The sequence below is a fragment of the Chiloscyllium plagiosum genome, unplaced genomic scaffold, assembly GCF_037043375.1.
Source record: "Chiloscyllium plagiosum isolate Xiang-an unplaced genomic scaffold, Cpla_swu_hap1 HiC_scaffold_6, whole genome shotgun sequence".
Lineage (NCBI taxonomy): Eukaryota > Metazoa > Chordata > Chondrichthyes > Orectolobiformes > Hemiscylliidae > Chiloscyllium > Chiloscyllium plagiosum.
The window spans coordinates 121,782,869-121,804,519 of NW_028270144.1; the positions used below are offsets into that span (position 1 = coordinate 121,782,869).

Sequence of the window (21,651 nt, forward strand, 5' to 3'; positions counted from 1 at the left end):
TTTAGTTAGTGCGGACACAAGGTCTTCAAGCAAGTTTCTTCGCCTCTGGAGCACAATGAAGGAAGACCAGTTAATTGGGAAACGTGCTGGGAATGTAAGCAATACCATTCAGCAGACTGCACCCCTCGGATAGTGCACAACGTCAAATGGGTGAGACCAATGTGCCCTGCTTGCAGTATTTTCACGACATGAAGGGAAACAGGTGTAATGTCACATTATTGTTACTGCACTGAAGGAGGCTATTATAGAGTCACAGAATCACACTGACGTACAGCACAGAAACACAACCTTCGGTCCAACTCATCCACGCCATCCAGATATTCTACATTAATCCAGTCCCATTTGCCAGCATTTGGCCCATATACCTCCAAACCCTTCCTATTCATGTACCCATCCAGATGCCTTTTAAATGTTACAATTGTACTAGCCTCCACCACTTCCCCTAGCAGTTCATTCCATACATGCACCACCCTCTGCATGAAAAAGTTGTCCCCTGGGTCCCTTTTAAGTCTTTCCCCTCTCACCTGAAACCTATGCTCTCTACTTCTGGACTCCACTACCCTCAGGGAAAAAAAAACTGGTCTATTTACCCTATCCATGTTCCTCATGATTTTATAAGTATCTATCAGGTCACCCCTCAGTCTTCGGCATTCCAGAGAAAACAGCCCCAGCCAGTTTAGCCTCTCCCTACGGCTCGAAGCCTCCGACCTTGGCAACATCCTTGTAAACCTTTTCTGAACCCTTTAGTGTTTCACAACATCCTTCCTACAGCAGGGTGAGCAGAAATGATTGAACTGTCCCAAAGGTGGCTTTTGGAACAACTCAGCCTGTTGGGCCTGCCTGAGTATGATTGTCTCATGTCAATCTCCTGCTTCTTTCCTCATGCTCCTGTACACCATTTCTGTCCAATTAATCATCTAATGCCCGTCTTAAATGCCTCATTTGAACATTGCATTCCATCCCCTAACTCCTCGTTGTGTGGAAAAGAACTTTCTCACCTCACTTCTGCTTCTCTTGTGCAACACTTTAAATCTATGCCCCGTCATTCTAACTCCTTTAGTGAGCTTGTCCCTATCTACTCTGTCCAGCCCGCTCGTGATTTTGAAAACCTCCATCAAGCCTCCTGTCCGCTGCCTTCTCTTCACAAAGAACAGTGCTGATTTCTTCAATCCAGTCTCACAAACCGAAGGTGCTCATTGCTGGAACCATTCTTGTAAAGCACTGCAACATTCTTCCCAATGCATTCATATCTTTCCAAGAACACCGTGCCAACAAACTGCACACAATACTCAAGCTGAGATCTAACAAGTGTCCGACACACAATCAGCATCACCTCCCTGCTCTTGTATTCCTAGCCCCTTTTAATAAAGCCCAGAACACTGTACACATTATTAACTGCTCTCTCCACCTATTCTGTCACCTTCAATGATTTGTGCACATGTACACCCAGGTCTCTCTGCTCCTGCACTCCTTTTAGAATTGTACCCTCTATTTTATATTGTCTTTCAATGCTCTTCTGACCAAAATGTGTCACCTTACATTTCTCTGCATTAAACCTCATCTTCCACTTATCTACCTGCTCCACTAACTTGTCAATATTCCTTTTGGAGATCCACACTGTCCTTCTCACACTACAATTCTTCCACGTTTGGAGTTAAAGTGCGTTGAGGGAGGATTGTTTTCTCTTGTTTCTAACAGGAACATTGTAGTCACATTTAGCTATGTCTCTGGACAGAGCAGCAAGAGAGAGAGAGAGAGAGAGAGCGAGAGTGAGAGAGCGAGAGTGAGAGAGCGAGAGTGCTTCCTCTGCTGGAAGACAGTCATAGAGTCATAGAGATGTACAGCACAGAAACTGACCCTCCAGTCCAACTCGTCCATGCCGACCAGATATCCTAAATTAATCTAGTCCCATTTGCCAGCACCCGGCCCATATCCCTCCAAACCCTTCCTATTCATATACCCATCCAGATGTCTTTTAAATGTTGCAATTGTACCAGCCTCCACCACTTCCTCTGGCAGCTCATTCCATACACGTGCCATCCTTTGTGTGAAAAAGTTGCCCTTTACGTCCCATTTAAATCTTTCCCCTCTCACCCTAAACCTATGCCCTCTAATTCTGGACTCCCCCACCCCAGGTAAAAGACTTTGTCGGTTTATTCTATCGATGCCCCTCATGATTTTATAAACCTCTATAAGGTCACCCCTCAGCCTCCGACCCTCCAGGGAAAACAGTCCCAGCCTGTTAAACCTCTCCCTATAGCTCAAATCCTCCAACCCTGGCAACATCCTTGTAAATCTTTTCTGAACTCTTTCAAGTTTCACAACATCTTTCTGATAGGAGAGAGACTAGAATTACAGACAACATTCTAAAAGTGGCCTAACCAATGTCCTGTACAGCCAGAACATGACCTCCCAACTCCTGTCCTCAATACTCTGACCAATAAAGGAAGTAATTGACAATAGAAACAGAGGGAGATATAAGGCAGATTTTGTTTTAATGTGGTGAGTTATTATAATTTGGAACAAACTGCCTGAAAGGGTATTGAAAGCAGATTCAATCAAAAGGAAATGGGTAATATTGTTGAAAAGGGAAGACGTGAGGGTGATGGGGATAAGCTGGAAATAACAAAGCTTCTTTTCCAAAAGGGCAACACACACACACACACACACCACTCACACACATACACCACTCACACACATACACCACTCACACACATACACCACTCACACACACACACTCACACACCACTCACACACATACACACACACCACTCACACACATACACCACTCACACACACACATATACACCACTCACACACACACACCACTCACACACATACACCACTCACACACATACACCACTCACACACACACATACACCACTCACACACATACACCACTCACACACATACACCACTCACACACACACACCACTCACACACACACACCACTCACACACACACATACACCACTCACACACACACACCACTCACACACATACACCACTCACACACATACACCACTCACACACATACACCACTCACACACATACACACACACCACTCACACATATACACCACTCACACACACACACATACACCACTCACACCATTACACCACTCACACACATACACCACTCACACACACACATACACCACTCACACACACACATACACTACTCACACACACACATACACCACTCACACACACACACATACACCACTCACACACATACACCACTCACACACATACACCACTCACACACACACATACACCACTCACACACACACACATACACCACTCACACACACACATACACCACTCACACACATACACCACTCACACACACACATACACCACTCACACACACACATACACCACTCACACACACACATACACCACTCACACACACACATACACCACTCACACACACACATACACACACACATACACCACTCACACACACACATACACCACTCACTCACACACATACACCACTCACACACATACACCACTCACACACATACACCACTCACACACACACACACACCACTCACACACACACACACACCACTCACACACATACACCACTCACACACATACACCACTCACACACATACACACACACATACACACACACACACACATACACACACTCACACACATACACCACTCACACACATACACCACTCACACACACACACACCACTCACACACACACACACACACCACTCACACACATACACCACTCACACACACACATATACCACTCACACACATACACCACTCACACACATACACCACTCACACACATACACACACACACACACACACACACACACCACCCACAGACACACAGACCCACTCACAGACACACAAACACAGACCCACTCACAGACACATAGGGACACACACACACACAGACCCACTCACAGACACACAGACACACACACAGACACACACACACACACAGACACACAGACAGACACACAGACACAGACACGCAGACACAGACCCACTCACAGACACATAGGGACACACACACACACAGACCCACTCACAGACACACACACAGACACACCTACTCACAGACATACACACACACCACTCACAGACACACACATACTCACACACCCATCACACACACCACTTACAGACACACATACCATTCACAGACACAGTCACAGACACAGACACGCGCACACACACACACATAAACACTCACACACATACTGTCACAAACACATACACACACTCACACATACACACACAGACACACACACACACACTCACACACCACTCACAGACACACACCACTCACATACACAGACCCACACACACGCACACAGACCCACACACACGCACACAGACACACACACACCATTCACAGGCACACGTACACACCCACACACACAAATAGACATGCCAGCCAGACAAATGCACACACACACACACACACCCAAATAGCTTTTTACTGTGTGGTTATCAGTCTATAATACTGGCAGATACAGGCGTATAACTCATAACAGGTTAAAAGGGGTGTTGACACAACATCATTGACTTAAGTGTGACCTGTGTTATAGCTTATTGGTGTTTACAGGATCATTGGGAATCAGTCAGTTGTGATAATATCTGTCATTTGTTCTGCTGATTGTGATCTACATCTGACTTGGCCCAACCCTTTGAATCATTAAGGCATCTGCTTCAGCTAGTCTGTAGCAAATATAGTAGCAAATGTAACTCATGACTGGGAGGTTATGGACTCAAGTCCCCACTGTAGAAATGATATTTGAGTGTGGCACTGCCAAAGGTGCCAGCCTCCAAGCAAGATGTCAAACAAAGGTCCTACACCCACCGAACCCTTCCTAGACCAGCAACATCTCTGATTGTTCTTGACTCAAGACCTATGATCAGGAACTTCATTAACTCTTTCAGATGTCAACCTCACCCAGATGCATCCTGGTCCTGAACCAGAAGGTTGTGAGACCAGATCTCACTGAAAGGAACCATATGAACACAACGGCTGCAAGAGCAGGTCAGAGGGTAGGAAAGCTGCAGTGAGTAACTCACCTCCTGACTCTCCAAACCCTGACAACCATCTACAACTCAGGAAAGTGATGGAATACTCTGACCCACTTGTCTGTAATGGGGGCAGCTCCAACTACACCCACGAAGCTGGACACCACCCAGGACAATGCAGCCCGCCTGATTTGCACCACACCCACAAGCATCCACCCCCTCCTGGGTCAAAATTCTGGAAATTCCTCCCGAACAGTATTATGAATCTACCTCCAGCACGTGGACTGCAGCGGTTCAAGAAGGCAGCTCACCCCCACCTTCTCAAGGGCAACTAAGTGCTGTCTCATTCAGTGATACCCACATCCTATGAAAGAATTTTTGAAAAGCTTTGTGTACTGGAGGGAGTGCTGCATTGGCAGAGGTGCCATCTGGCAGATGAGACATTGAACCTCTCAGTGGATGTGTGTGACTCCCAGGGCACAATCTATATGAAGAGATGGAGATCTCACTCCAGTGTCCTGACCAATTTCCATCCCTTCACCAATGTCATCTTTAAAACATATTACCTGAACACAAGTCTATTTCTATTTCTCTGCTCTTGATGTGTGAAAAATTCCTGTCCCCTTTCCTACATTACAGTGCTTCAGTATCACTGCATGAGCAGCCAATTGTTTTGGGGATGTCCCAAGGATGTGAAAAATGCTATATAAATGCAGGTCTTCCTTTAACCACAGCCTCCTAGCTTAGTCAGGTTAATTAGGTTCATACAATGGACAAACATGAATCAACAACAACAATGTGCATTTAGAAAGCTACTTGCATGCAGTCAGATATCCCAAAATATTTCACAGGATATACTCAGACAAAAGAAAATGGCACAGAACCTAAAGAAGTAGCCAATAGGAGAGTGATAAAAATCTTGGTCAAAGGAGTTGGAGATTTTAAGAAGAACCCGAGGGGAGGAGAGGGAACCGGAGAGATTTAAAGAGGGAATTCTGGGACTTAGGGATCAGCCTAAAGGAGCACTGCCATTGGCTGGGGGAGCAATCCAAACCAGATAGGAGCAAGAGGCCAGAATTGGTGGAGTGCTTGTGTTTAAGAGGCTGGAGGGCAGGGGGAGGTCACAGTGACAGGAATAAGTGGCACACATTTGAAAGCAATGTTTTATTTAAAAACGTAAGTTGATGAGTTGCCATGGTGGCTCAGTGGTTAACACTGCTACCTCACAGCGCCAGGGAACCAGGTTCGATTCCAGCCTCAGGAGACTGTGTGGAGTTTGTGCATTCGCCCCGTGTCTGTGTGGGTTTCCTCCGGGTGCTCCAGTTTCCTCCCACAGTCCAAAGATGTGCAGGTTAGGAAAATTGCCCATAGTGTTCAGGGATGTGTAGATTAGGTGCATTAGTCAGGGGAAATGTTGACTAATAGAGAAGGGGAAACTGGTCGGGGTGGATTATTCTTCGGAGGGTCAGTGTGGACCTGTTGGGCCAAAGGGCCTGTTTCCATGCTGTAGGCATTCTATGATTCAGAGTAGGTGCCAGTGAATCACTGGGGTGATAGTTGAACAGGACTTAATGCAAGATAGGTCACAGGTAGCCAAGTGTTGAACATGCTCATGTTTCTATGAAGATGGGAAGGAGGTATATCAGGAGAGCATTAGAGTAGTGGACACTACCAGTAACAAATATGTGGATGGAAACAGTAACTGGCTTAACTAAATATCGAGACAGGGGTCAGGAGGAAGCCACATAGCCTCCTCTACCATTCATCGAGATTGCGTCTGACCTGCCCCTCAACAGCTCCCAGTCTCCATTTAAAAACAGAAAGTGCTGGACAAACCCAGCAGGTCTGGCAGGATCTATAGAGAGAGAAGCAGCGTCAACGTTTAGAGTACAGTCTGACTCCACTTCTAAATAAAAGTCATATTGGACTCGAAACGTTAATTCATTACACATCCACGCTAACGTGGCTGGGCTGGTCATCCAGAACTGCAGGCCTATGTTCTGGAGGCATTCATTCAAATCCAACCACAGCCAATGGTGTAATGCCCACTCAATAAAAATCTGGAACATTGACCCTGCAACCAGTCAATTGTGGTTAAGAGCCCATCTGGTTCACTCATGTCTTTGTGGGGAAGGAATCTGGTGTCTTTATCGAGGAGAAAGTGATGATGGCAGATGCTGGAGAGTCAGAGTCGAAAAGTGTGGCGCTGGAAAAGCGCAGCAGGTCAGGCAGCTTCCGAGGAGCAGGAGAGTCAACGTTTCAGGCATAAGCTGTTCACATTCCTGATGAAGGGCTTCAATTCTCCTGCTCCTCGGAAGCTGCCACAGTTTTTGACTGCTGTCTTTATCTGTTGACTACAGACCCACTATCATGTGGTTGGCTCTTAACCACCCTCTGAAATGGTCTATCACTGCACAGCCATTTTTACCCACTCTGAGGTATACGTGACTCCAGACTGCCCTCTGGGCAATTAGGGACGGGTAATAAATGCTAGTCTGGTCTGAGACACCCACAGCCGACAAATGTTTTTTTTTCAAATAATACAACGGTGCATTTAATCACAGCGCGCGTAAGAAGAGAGTAAAATATTGCTATTAATCCAATTACTGAGGTCCTGTCAGGCAACAACAGTCAGGCAAACTGTTGTCAGGGCAGGACGACTATAATCCAGGTCAAGGACTTAGTGCAGAGGTCACTTCACAGACAGCCAAGGGAGCTACGACCTGGAAGCATTAACCCTATCACCAAGGACTTGCCTCCTGTTCATTTGGTGCTTTGTTTTTTTGTCATGAAAATCAAAATGATTTTGATTTTAATTAATATGCGAAAGGGTCTACCAATTTCTACCATGAAGCCTGACTCGGGCTCTGATAAAATCTCATTTAACCCTGAACGTGGGCTGATATGGGTTCACTGCTCTTTTAAAACGTGACAAATTATAATCTGGGTTTGAAATAATTTCTTGTTTAGAAACATGACAGACATCCCCTCCACAAATCCATCTTGCTTTGGGGGGATACAAGCACCAGGTTACAACACATTAGTCTCCTGGTTTGGTTTGTTTTTAGAGCATAGTGTGACTGACAGTTCCACTAAAGAGAGAGAGAGAGATGGGGATAGAGAGAAATATGGATATAGTGAAGCCACATTTCACAATAAGGGAGTAGATCTGTACCGTTTCTTTCTGTCACTAACTCTTAGTGGAAAGACACCTTTTATTTTTAAACGGATATCTCCCTACTCTGCCAAAACAATTTTCATAAAAGCAAACAAAAAATCCACCAAGGACTCAATCTAAAACCTTGCCAAATGAGTTAACATTGACCCTAAGAATCTTGCGTGTCTTGAAGCCCCACTCCAGAATATCAAAGGAGCACTGAATACAAGTGCTGGTGCTGCCACCTCGTGGAAGACTCGCGCCGCTTCAAAGCTCAAATAAAATTATAGCAAGATTTCTTTTGAAAAATTCTGTGAGTTGTTAAATGTGGGAAAGCCTTTAATTATACGAGGACCTCGAAAGCTGCTCCAATTTTATCCCCCCTCTCTCTCTCTCTGTCCGTCTGTCTGTCTCTCCCTGCACACTTGTTACGAATCCTTCATTATCATAAATCCAAATGGGCTGCAAAATGCAGTGAGATCCTGCAGAGTTGTGAAATATTAACCCTCCTGCAGAGGCTGGGAAACTGACATTGCTCGCTGCGACTATATTAATGCTCAGACAAAGATAAAAGAATTTCAGTAAACAAATAAAAAACTTCTCTCAAAACACACAACCCTGGTTTGCTGGGAGATTAAAATGTGATTTACCTTCGCTTTTAATCTAATTCGTCCAGAAACCGAGTGGGGTTCCCAGACTGTCAATCCCATCGATGCTTTGAATCCAAAATCCAAGTATTTTGCTGGAGGTTTCTTCCTTTCTCCACTCACCACCCTCCCTCCCTCCCCCCCCCCCCCCACGACCCAAACACCTTTCCAAAATGATGTGTGCTTCTTGAAAGAGGAGTCCCCCCCACGCCTCATAACGACCATCCCATTCCCTATAAATTTCTTTCTCTCAAGCAACATGGGACCCCAGTGTTTCATCTCGAAACGGCTTCTCTCCAGTGAGGACAATGTTCATTTACCATTTTGTGTGTCAGTGTGTCGCAGTGTTTGGGGGAGAGTTGCAAATTGGACACATTTGTTGGGGGGGGGGTGGTGGTGGGAGGAAACGAGAGTGAGTCAGGGAGAAAGTGGGGGGGTGGAGAGTCAGAGACAGAAAGAGAAACAGAGAGGTGGGGTGGGGGGGACGGGGGGAAGGGGGTTCAGGTAGACAGAGACATTGAGATTCCCACCTACACACAGTGAAACCGATACAACGAGACAGAGAGTCAGGGACGGAGAAAGCGAGTCAGACAGAAAGACAGAGAAAGAAATTGAATCAGAGTGGGACCAAAGTCAGAGAGATTTTTTTTTGTTTTAAAAAAAAACCTCGGATTGGGGGAGGAGGCAGATGGAGATGAGAGGGAGAGACAGATAGAGCCGGGATATAGATGGCAACATGCGAGGAGAGGCAGAGCGATTGTGAGAGGGCGACAGACGGTCCAATACATAGAGAGCAGGAGCCGTGGCCCACCGAGTGTGTGTGTGAGAGACAGAGAGAGAGAGAGAGAGCGGCAGCCGCATTAAACAGAAACCCTCCACAGAATGCTTCCCAGTGTGCCGGCTCCCTCTCCCTCCCAGACACTCGGGGAAAGCAAGGCTTTCCACTTTCCTGAGGGAGCTCAAACCAGGAGAAAAGATGAAATCTTAATACCCAGGAAAAGAAAACCCAGTCCCACATCACAGATAGCTGCTCAGTAAATCCATCCCGCAACAATTCCAGAGGGTCAAATCCACAATAAGGAAAGCATCGCAAGCGATTCACTGAAAAGCACCAACTAGTGTCTCCCCTCCTCTCTATCACTATTTTAATAAGTGTATGTTCAACAGACACTTCACACATATACACAAAATAAATCCTCACACTCATATACACATATGTACACAGACAGATATTCAAAAACTCATTTATACACACATCAACATATACACACTAACACAAACTCATACTTTCCATTATACACACATATACAGACACACATGTACAGACACACATATATACACACATACACATATACAGAAATGGAACACATACAGACAGACATATGCAGATACACATATATACAGACATAGACACACATATACAGGCACACACATACAGACACAAATATACGGACATATACACACACATATACAGACACACATGTACAGACAGAAACATATACAGACACAGATAGACATATACGGACACACATATACAGACACACATGCAGACACATAAATACCCACACTCATACACGTACACGGACTCACATTCGCACAGATACAAATACACACACGCATTCACGGACACAGTCCGTGGGCTTCCAGACCTTTTTGCTGTATTTAATTTGTTCAACATTCAATCACAGAAAACAAGCCGCTTTTCTGAAATCTACAACATTACATTGAGATGAAAGTCGCCGGTCAAACGCAGCGAGCAGCGGTGCCTGTCGGAGGCGAATACAGATCAGGGCACAGTGTTGGCTTTGCCCAGCACTTACCCCAGTCTCACGGGCTGGCGGTCTCCCACACACCCCCGGGGGCTGGGTTTAGCTAAAGTCCTTTGGCCAGGCGAGCGGTTGTGGGCTGTTCTTTTCTTGTTTTCTCAACTGACTTTTCCCCCTCACGCGTCTTCCAAATACAAGGGGAAAACAGCTGAATTAATCCACACGGCGCAGCAGCAGCATCAGTTCCCGTCCAGTTTGAGTTGAGATATCTGCTCAGATTCGCGTCTCCCGATCTTCAAGGCCAGTTTCCTTGCCTGTTTGATTTATCTTTCTTCTCGATCCAAGATGAGATTTATGCAGCAAATTGGGCACATTGGATGGGTCGCTGATAATTCCTCCTGCAAATTTCCTGCGCCTGGTATTAACCTTGAGATGGAAGCGGCTCAAGCGCTGGGGAGTTGCACACACACAGAGAGAGAGAGAGAGAGCTCCCCTCACACAGAGAGAGAGAGAGAGAGAGCTCCCCTCACACACACACACAGGCAAGCAGGAGTGTGGAGCAAGGCACGGACTGTGTGTGTGTGTGTGGTTAGCGCTTTAACCCCTGCCTCTGCCCATGGCACTGACGAAGACACGGATTTAGGGGGAGAGAGAGGGAGAGAGGGAGATGAAGTAGGACACAGAGCTGGGAGAGAGCAGGCTGCCAGTTAGACAGCCGGCAGCATTATTCCCCACCCTCCCAGCACGCTCTCTGCCATTGGACAAAAGCGAGGAGACATTTATAAACATGCCAGCCAATAGCTCGCCCTCTCCGTCTGCTGGATCAGTGCTGATACTGCTGAGTGTGAGAGGACCGGTTAGAATCCTGCAGCTTTCTGCCATTTACACCCTGTTTCGTCCATCCGTCCATCCATCCATCATCCATCTATCTATCTATCTATCTGTAAATCTGTATCTATCTATCTATCTGTCTGTCTGTAAATCTGCATCTAACTGTAGATCAATTATCTATCGATCAATCGATCGTTCTATCTATCTATCTATCCATCCATTCGTCAATGTCTGTCAATCTGCATCTATCTGTAGATCGATTGATTATCTATCTATCCATCTGTCTATCTGTCTACCTGACTGTCGATTATCTCAATCATACATCTATTTATATCCATTTATGTTTTTCAATCTTTCAATCTATCCATATTTTTTTCTCTTTATCTGTATAGCTATCAATCTGTCCATCTTTATTTTGATCTCAAGCAACAGCAAGTTGCAGACTTTTGCCAGTGTCTGTGGAGAGAGAAACAGAGTTAATGTTTCCAGTCTGCTTTGACTCTCCTTCAGTTTCTCCAGCACTTTCTGTTTTTATTTCAGATTTCCGGCCTCTGCAGTAGTTTACTTCCATTTATATCTATCCGTCTGTATTCATCTCTGTCCATATCTATTAATATTCATCTCGCCTTTACATCTATCTACCATTACCATTCTCACTTTGTTTTTCCATCTCCCTATTCATCTATATCTTTCTTTCTAGTCATAATTTTGTCCATCTAAATATTTATTTCTCTCTCTCTCTTTCTCTGTGCATCTCTATCTTTCTGTTTTAAATTGCTTATCTAGCTTTGTACCACTCTGCCTAAATCTTCCCCTTTTCTCTCTCAGTTTATCAGTATCTGTCTATCTTAGTCTCTATTCATATATCTTTATAATTACTTATCTGTCCTTCTATCTATCTATATCTAAAACTTTATAACTGCCAATCTATCAATTAGCCACCTTGTTATCTATCTGTCTATCTTTCTATCCCTATCACTAATCTACTATCAATCCAGAGTCAAGATTAGAGTGATGCTGGAAAAGCACAGCAGGTCAGGCAGTATCCAACGAGCCGGAATTTTGCCCCAAACGCCTATTCTCCTGCTCCTTGATGCTGCCTGACCTGTTGTGCTTCTCCAGCACCATTCTAATTTTGACTCCAATCTCCAACATCTGCAGTACCCACTTCCACCTACTATCAACTAGCTGTATCCATTATCAATATTTACATTATTTTTCTAGACATCTCTGTGATCACTTTACTGTATTGGCTTATGTAATCTTCGTTACCTCCTGTCCTCTATCCACATTTTCACAACTTGTCAATCTCACTATGTTCCACTTCTCCTGCCACAATTTCTGAACAGCTCCAGTACCTGAGACAGAGACCAAGAGGCAGAACATTAACCTCTGGGACTTATTGCAAGGATAAAAGTTACGCTGGTCCTGCCAATGGATGTTATCCAAAGGAGATTGGTTAGCCATCACTCCCCATTGTGATGAAGAGTGAAAGAGAGTTGGTGAGACTGAAAATCCCTCTGATACAATGTCATGGACTGATATGTAGTTGCTTCCCTGGAACATAGGAGGTCAAGAGGCGACCTGCTGGAAGTTTATAAGATAATGAGAGGTATAGATTGTGTTGATGGTAGTTGTCTATTCCCCAAGATAACATATTTCAATACAAGAAGCATAATTAATAAAGTGTGAGGAGAGAGATTTAAAAAAAGACGAGGCAATTTTTTTTACACAGAGGGTGGTTCATGTGTGGAATGAACTTCCTGAGGAAGTGGTGGATCTGGGTATAAATACAACGCTTAAAAGACATGATGGGAAAGGTGTGGAGGGATATGGGCCAGGAGCAGGCAGGTGGGACTGGTTTAGTTTGGGATTATGTTTGGCATGGACTGGTTGGACCGAAGGGTCTGTTTCCCTCCCAAATGACTTTATGACACTAATGATAGATGAATGGTATAATCAGGTGATCAGAATAGACTGTATTATGTGTGTGAGTTTGTATGTATGTGTGTGTGTGTATGTGCATGTGTGTGATGAGTGTGTGTTTGTGTGCATGATAGTGTGCATGTGTGCCTGTGTGTGTGTGTACTGTGAGTCTGTGTTTTGCGGGTGTATGTGTATAAATGTGTGTGTATGTGATGCGTGTCCCACTAAATTAGAAAGAGTGCAGAAAAGATTTATGAGAATGCTGCCTGAAGTGGAAGGTTTGAATTGTGAGGAAAGGCAGGATAGGCTAAACTTTTTTCCCTGGAGTGTAGGAGACTGGGGAGGTGACTGTATGCAGGTTTATAAAATCATGAAAGGCATAGATCAGGTAGATAGCCAATAACTTTTCCCCATGGTAGGGGAGTCAAAAACCAGAGGGCATAGGTTTAAGGTTAGAGGGAAGAGATACAAAATGGTCTAGAGGGACAATTTTTTCACACACTCGGGTGTTAAGTATCTGGAACAAGCTGTCAGAGGTAGTGGTGGAAGCGAGTACAATTATGTCATTCAAGAAATATTTGGACAGGTACATGGATGGGATAGGTATGAAGGGATATGGAATGAACGCAGGCAAAAGGGACTAAATTCATTGGCATAGGCAAGTTGGATCGAAGGGCCTGTTTCCATGCTGTAAACCTCCATGACTCTATGACCATGTGTATGTGGTATGTGTATGTGTACATGTGCGAATGTGTATGTGTGCAGATGTGATGTGTGTATGCATGTGTGCATGTATATTTGCGTATGTGTGCATTGTGTTGGGGAGTGGGTACAGAAGGGGTGATGACTTGAAAGGTCCACTCTTCCCAGCAGGAAGAGTGTTTCCAGTGTTTTCCTGTTTGCCGGCTTGCAATAGGGCGATGGTGGGGAAGAGACAACACCTTTAGGTTAGTTGCTCAGCAATCTGGGCTAATCCTTTGGGGACATGGGTTTGAATTGTATCAGGACAGATAGTACAGATCTGGAATCAGGTACTACTGTTGATTGGTGTACACATTTGTTTGGTTCATTAATGCCCTTTGAAATGTCCTTCCCTGCCATGTCTGGCAAACATGTGACTCCAGATCCACAGCAGTGCAGATCCACAACTGGTCAATTGGGAGTGGGCAATAGAGGTGACCATTAGCCATTGGCTTTTTAATAAGTTAGGATCTAGCAACATCACTTTCCCCTTGGCCTGATGGCACAAACATATTTCAATGATGTGGGGGACAGAATGGTCCAATTGACCTCTTTCTGTGCTGTGAGATTCTGTAATTGTACAGTGTTAGACATGGATCTGGTGAAAGGTCATTGATCAGAAACAATTAATTCAGTTTCTGTGGACAGAGACTTGCTGCCGCACTAACTGTTCCAGATTGTCTCCATTCCTTGTCCAGGATCAGCTCAATGGGTTTTAATTCCTATCTAGGTCTTCGTCCATAATTTGGGAATCAATTTCAGCTGGCTTTTGGATGATATATTGAACTGACGTCACAAGCTGGCAACTGTCAATGATCCTATGTCAGTTTTGACTGAGATTTAAAGAGTAAATAGTTCAAAAGAGGTTTTCTGGAATAGGGGATTTTAGAGAATACCAGCCTATCTCTCTCTTCATGGGACAGTCCCCACCATCCTGGGAACAAGTCGATTAAACCTATATTGCAATCCCTCTATAGCAATAATATCCCTCCTGAGGTATGTGATGATATTGTGGCTTTAAGAGGTGTATTTTATCCTGGGTGTTTTTGAAGTGAGGTTTTAAGGCAGAGTAATCTACCAGAGCCACTGGAGAAAACAGCTTGTGAGGCCTTGGGGTTTTTTGAAGTTAGAACAATAGAAGCAGCCTGAACGGGTAGGGTAAAGCTCCCACAGAACCAGGATTTCCAGTTTTAGCTTTCCGCAGTTGCTGCTGGGATCTTGTTGAAGTGGAAGCTATTTTTCTCCCTTTCTCATCTAGAGCCACAAGCTGGGGATTTTCCTCCTGCTATTGGAGTTGCATGTGAGATAATCTGTTTTCTGAATTTGCCTTTGGCAAGGGTGTGTTTATGGAATGTTACCATAGTGGAACAGTTAATTAGTAATAGTTACTATTCTCTATTATTCGGTTAAATTTTCCAGTAGAATTAAGTCATTCCAATTCTTTCTTTCTTTTGTTGGTGTATTTTGAATATAGTGGCTGGTTAAAGTGTGTTTTGCTTTAAATCCATGTAATTGTTTAAATAGTTTGACCAATTGAGTTGCATCCGTAACACAACACCTCACACTTAGTTTTAAACTAAGAAGAAGCGAGGGTTTGAACTAGCTTCTGAATATTTTGAAGGGGTTTGGACTTGTCCAGAACAGGTTCAAGGCCAAAACAGAACACAGCACTCAAGGTGTGGTCTCACCAAACTTTGCCACATTATCATGGGGATAATGCAAACTCTGCTATTCTCTGAGCTATCTCATAAGTTAAAAAGTTTATCAAGGTACTCAATGTCCCCAGTTTATCTGTTGAATAGATCCAGGTAACAGAAAACGCAGACCAAGTTTCTGTACTAAACAAAAACAACTCTTTATTATAAATAAATAGATTCTAACCACAGGCAAACAGCTATGAACTGTTGAAAACATAACTGTGCTAGTTAACACCCTAACCTGTCCCCTCATAAACCCCCATTCAGACGGAAAAAGAAACATTGGTGTTACAGGTGGATGGAAAAATATTGGAAAGCTTTTCAAGGACCCCAGTCCAAGAGGTTCAGTAAGATTATTCTTTTCCTTGTTGGAGTTTTTGTTTTTTCTATCTTTTTTCACCTCAGTTATTTTCACCTCTTCATGACCATACATACGGGTTGTACATTAATTGTAAAGTATCTTAGTTTCTGTTTAAAATCTACTGCAACTGGCAAGAACATAAACTGATTTTTTTCAGCTTTTAGGTCTTTTACTGGAGAAACAGATGCACCATCTTCCCACATGCAGCAATCCAAAGGCTTCTGTCATTATTGTTCACACCCACTAGCAATTTCAGCAACCCAGGAACCAATCAGGTAGTTGTTGCCAGGCTTTGTCATCCACAGATAATGGCAATTGCATGAACCAATCAGCAACCTCTTGTCAGCTGAATCTTTTTGTATCCAACCCCTGGTTCCAGGCAATCTACAAGGGACCTTCCTTCAGTGCTTGAGCAATGGTACAGTGCAAACATGATTTATAATAAATTTCAGTACCTTGCTTTTTAAAAGTAATTCCTTTCACAAATCTTGGCCTTAAAACCGTCCCCTTCTCATTTCAGTCCACAGTCAAAAATACAGATAAATAAAAAGATACAGTCTTTAAAGCTTTTATACTCCTGTACTTAAATCCTTTTGCAATAAAGGCTAATATTCTATTAGACGTCTTAAGTGCTTGCTGCATCTTCATGTTCACCTTCAGTGATTTGGTCTCTTTGTGCATCATTCTTTGAAATTTCCATTACATGTTGACAGGACGATTAAGAAGGCATTTAGCATGCTTGCCTTCATTGCTCAGAACTCTAAGTACAGCAGTTGAGACATCATGTTGAGGTTGTACAGGATGTTGGTGAGGTCTCTTCTGGAGCACTATGTGCAGTTCTGTTTGCCTTGTTGTAGGAAGGATATTATCAAACTAGAGAGAGTTCAGAAAAGATTAACCAGGATGTTGCTGGGAATAGAGGTTTTGTGATATAAAAATAGACTGGAAATACTGGGACTTCCGTCAGTGGAGTGAAGGAGGTTGAGGTATGAGCTTAGAGATTGATAACATCATGACAGGCATAAATAAAATAAATGACAAAAGTCTTTTCCCTCGGATGGGGGTGTTCAAAGCTAGGGAACAAATTTTTAAGGTAAGTGGAGAAAGATTTAAAAAGGATATTAGAGACAACCTTTTTTTTACGCAGAGAGTTGTTTGTGTCTGGAATGAACTGCCAGAGAAAGTGGTGGATGTGGTTTAGAGGCATTTGGATAGGTACTTGAATCGGAAATATTTGGAGGGATATGGACCTGGCAGGCAATTTAGTTTGGGAACATGGTCAGCATGGACTGGTTGGACCGAAGGTTCTGTTTCTCTGCTGTATGACTCTACGACTCTACAATTACAATTTCTAACCTCTCACTATTTAATAAATGCTCTGTACATCTGTGCCTCCTAACAAAGTCAGAAGTCACACGACACCAGGTTATAATGGCTCTTCACCTGACAAGGATGCAGTGCTCGAAAGTTTGTGATTTCAAATAAACCTGTTGGACTATAACCCAGTGTCATGTGACTTCTGACTTCGTCCAGCCCAGTCCAACACTGGCATCTCTGCATCACCCTAACAAAGTGGATAACTTCACATTTGAATAAATTATATTCAATTTGCTATATTCTTGCCCACTCACTAGGCCTGTAAAAATCCTCCTGAAGCCACATTGCATTTTCTTCACAACACACTTTCTCACTTAGCTTTGTATCAGTTGCAAATTTGGAAAAAGTACATTGAGTCCCTACCTCCAGATCATTGCTATGTATTGTGAACACTGGAGCCAATCTGCTGATCTCTGTAGTACGTTACTCGTCACAGACTGCCAATGTGAGAATGACCCACTTATTCTCACCCTGTTTTCTGCCTGCTAGTGTGATATTATGGACTTTAGAATTTTAATAACTGTTCTTGGATCGAATGACTCAACAAAGAAAGCAGCAGTAATAACTCTGAAATAAACGATTAAAGGGCAAGGACAAACTGTTTCAGGAATTGAAAGCAATTAGCCTCGTCTGGCAAAAGGAGGAGTTGAGACTACACAGACAAAACTGCTTTGACATCTGCTTGATAAACTGGAAGCTTTATTGCCACAAAGGAGAACTAACTGCTCTGCAGAAGAATTTAAGGAGTTAACAACAGGAAAGCTGAGCCTTTGAGGAGAACTGTTAAGGCCGAATGTAACAAGGAACAAATAGGCTAGTGATATTATCACTGGACTGTTCATCCAGCAATCCAGGGAATGTTCTGGGGACCTGGGTTTTAATACCACCACGGCAGATGGTGGAATTTGAAATCAATTTTTAAAAATTTGGAATTAATGATGACCATGAAACCTTTGTTGGAAAAGCCCATATGTCTCGCAAACGTTGTTTAGGGAAGGACACTGCTATCCTTGTCTGGCCTAAATGTGACGTCAGGCCCACAACAATGTGGTTGACTCTTAATAGCCCTCTGGTTAATTAGGGATGAGCAATAACTACTAGACGAGCCAGTGACACCCTCACCCAATGAATTAAAAGAGTAAGAAAGCAAGCTGCAGACTTGCAACAATTTGGATTGAAGAACTTTTCAGAGGTCATCAATAATACCACATATTGACCAAAGGATCTGTGATAAGAATCAACCACCAGAGCTCCATCCTTAGCAGAACTTTGAAAAACAATACTGTGCAGTTGGTTCTGATATAATGCCATAGTTCTGTTCCTGAGTTATAGGAAAATTGCTTAATAGCAACGTCATTTAAATAAATGTGACCAGAATCGCAATACAGGTGAGGAAAATTCACGTCCTACAAACAATGGTCTAAATTCTTCAATTGCACTATGGACAAGTTGCGTTGGTGAAATGCATGGAAGCAGAACCAACCATACAAGGATCGAACCCTGGACATTTCCAGAAACAAACACGTTTGTTTGGAATCGTGCCCAGATTCCACCATTAATCTGCTAATAACCAAGCTGGTTTATCAGGCTTAACTTGCTCACTTGAGGGTTCTTATTTTGGTTGCTACATGCAATAAAGTTTGATTTGTTATTTCAGTCCTTAATCCTCTGTGTGATTTCTTAGTAAATAGCCGAATGAAAGGTAACTTGTGGTAACTTACCCACAACAGGCTAATCCCTCATACATGACCTCCTATCCCAAATGCTTTAGTTTTACTAACTAACCTCCTGTAGGGCACTTTATAAAAAGCCTTCTGAAAATCTAAGTATACTCTATCTGTTGACTCACCTTTACCAATTTTGTTAGCAGCATTCTTAAAAAAAACAAAACAAATTACAGAGTCATAGAGATGTACAGCATGGAAACAGACCCTTTGGTCCAACCTGTCCATGCTGACCAGATATCCCAACCTAATCTAGTCCCATTTGTCAGAACTTGGCCCATATCCTTCTAAAGCCTTCCTTTTCATATACCCATCCAGATGCCTTTTAAATATTACAATTGTACCTGGCAGCTCATTCCAGACACAGATCACTCACTGTGTGAAAGTGTTGCCCCTGTGATTGCTTTTAAATCTTTCCCATCTCGCCTTAAACCTATGCCCTCTAGTTTTGGATCTCCCTACCCTAGGAAAAAAAACCTTGACTGTTGACCCTATCCATGCCCTCATGATTTTATAAACCTCTATAAGATCCCCCCTCATCTTCCAAAGCTCCAGGGGAAATAGCCCCTATTCAGCCTCTCCCTATGGGTCAAATCCTCCAACCCTGGCAACATCCTTGTAAATCTTTTCTGAATTCTTTCAAGTTCCACAATATCTTTCCTATAGCAGGGAAACCAGATTTGCACACAGTATTCCAAAATAGCCAAAACATTGTCCTGTATAGCCTCAACATGACCTCCAAACCCCTGTACTCAATGCACTGACCAAAAAAGGCAAGCATACCAAACGCCTTCTTCACTATCCTATCTTTCTGTGACTCCACTTTCAAGGAGCTATGAACCTGCACTCCAAGATCTCTTTGTTCAGCAACACTCCCCAGGACTTACCATTTACTGGATGAGTCCTGCCCAAGTTTGCCTGGTCAAAATCCAGCACCTCATGTTTATCTAAATTAAACTCCATCTGTCACTCCTCGGTTCATCAGCCCATCTGATCAAGGTTCTGTTGTTCTCTGAGATGGCCTTCTTTACTGTACACTACACCACCACTTTTGGTGTCATCTGTAAACAAAATAATCATAATTCCAATATTCACATCCAAATCATTTATAAAAATGACAAATAGCAATAGTCCAAGCACCATTCATCAAACATAACTTCCCATTCACAAATCTGATTGACTATACGAAATCAGATAAGTATTATCTAAATGGTCATTTATTCCATCTTTATAATAGATTCTAGCATTTATCCACTACTGGGATAGGGCTAACAGGTCTGTACCTCCATGTTTTCTCATTTGCTCACTTAGAAGGTGAAGAATCGAGTATCTCAATAGCTACTTCCTTCAGCAATCTGGGATGTAGTAATATGAGATCCTGGGGATTTATCAACTCTCAAGCTATTACTTTCTCCAGGGAGAAAGTGAGGACTGCAGATGCTGGAGATCAGAGCTGAAAATGTGTTGCTAGAATAGCGCAGCAGGTCAGGCAGCATCCAAGGAACAGGAGAAAGTGGTGGTGTAGTGTACAGTGAAGAAGGTCATCTCAGAGAACAACAGAACCTTGATTAGATGGCCTGATGAACCTAGGAGTGACAGATGGAGTTTAATTTAGATAAACATGAGGAGCAGGAGCAGGCTATTACTTTCTCCAGTCCAGTCTTCTTACTGATGCTAACTTGCTTCAATTTCTCATTCTCGCTAATAACTTGGATTGTTACTTCTTGAGGATTTCTTGTGTCTCCTTCAGTGAAAACGGACACAAAGCAGTTATTGTGATTCTCTGCCATTTTTCTATTCCCCACTCTCCTGACTTTGGCTGTAACAGCAGGGGAATTTAAATACAACAAAGTGAGGCTGAGATAAAATGATTGGCATTGAAAATGATAGCAACGAAACTACAGGGGTGGAAATCTAATATCCTTACCCAGTCTGAGTAAGTCCAGGCCCAAAACAGTGTGTTTGACTCTCAACTGCCCTCTAAAATCACGAGCAAACCACTGAGGTAAGTTCAAGAAAACTCTCAATACCGCCATCACAGGTTCAAAGCATGGATATAAAATAAACGTTGGCCTTGCAATGACACCCATATCCCATGAGTAACTGGAAATGAAAGTAAAATATAGCCAGCGTGGCAATAATGATAGTATTTTAGCAGCCTTATTGCAAGACTGTAGTGTCAGCCGGGATTCAAGCCTCTGATATTGGGCATAGATCCCTAACCTGGCCCAGAGAAAGAGTACTGACCACCAACATTGCACAATGTTGTGTTATTGCAGAACAAGCAACCAAATTATGTCTGTATTTCCACACTGTAGTGCGCATGACACCAAACTTGGTCCTAACAACGCAGGCTATCTGAAACCTGTTTACTGGGAATGGATAGAAAGATTTACTTTCTAAC

The 21,651-nt window shown here is 43.3% G+C and overlaps 1 protein-coding gene across 2 annotated transcripts in view; it reads right to left on the bottom strand.

Annotated features, from left to right (window-relative positions):
• The window catches only part of LOC122550927 (neuroligin-4, X-linked), a 308,072-nt gene extending 296,792 nt beyond the window's left edge, over positions 1–11,280 (bottom strand). For both annotated transcript variants that reach the window (XM_043692405.2, XM_043692404.2), the window contains exon 1: positions 10,645–11,280. The gene's annotated coding sequence lies outside the window, so the exon portion shown is untranslated. The remainder of the gene's footprint in view (positions 1–10,644) is intronic.
• Positions 11,281–21,651: the final 10,371 nt, after the last annotated feature.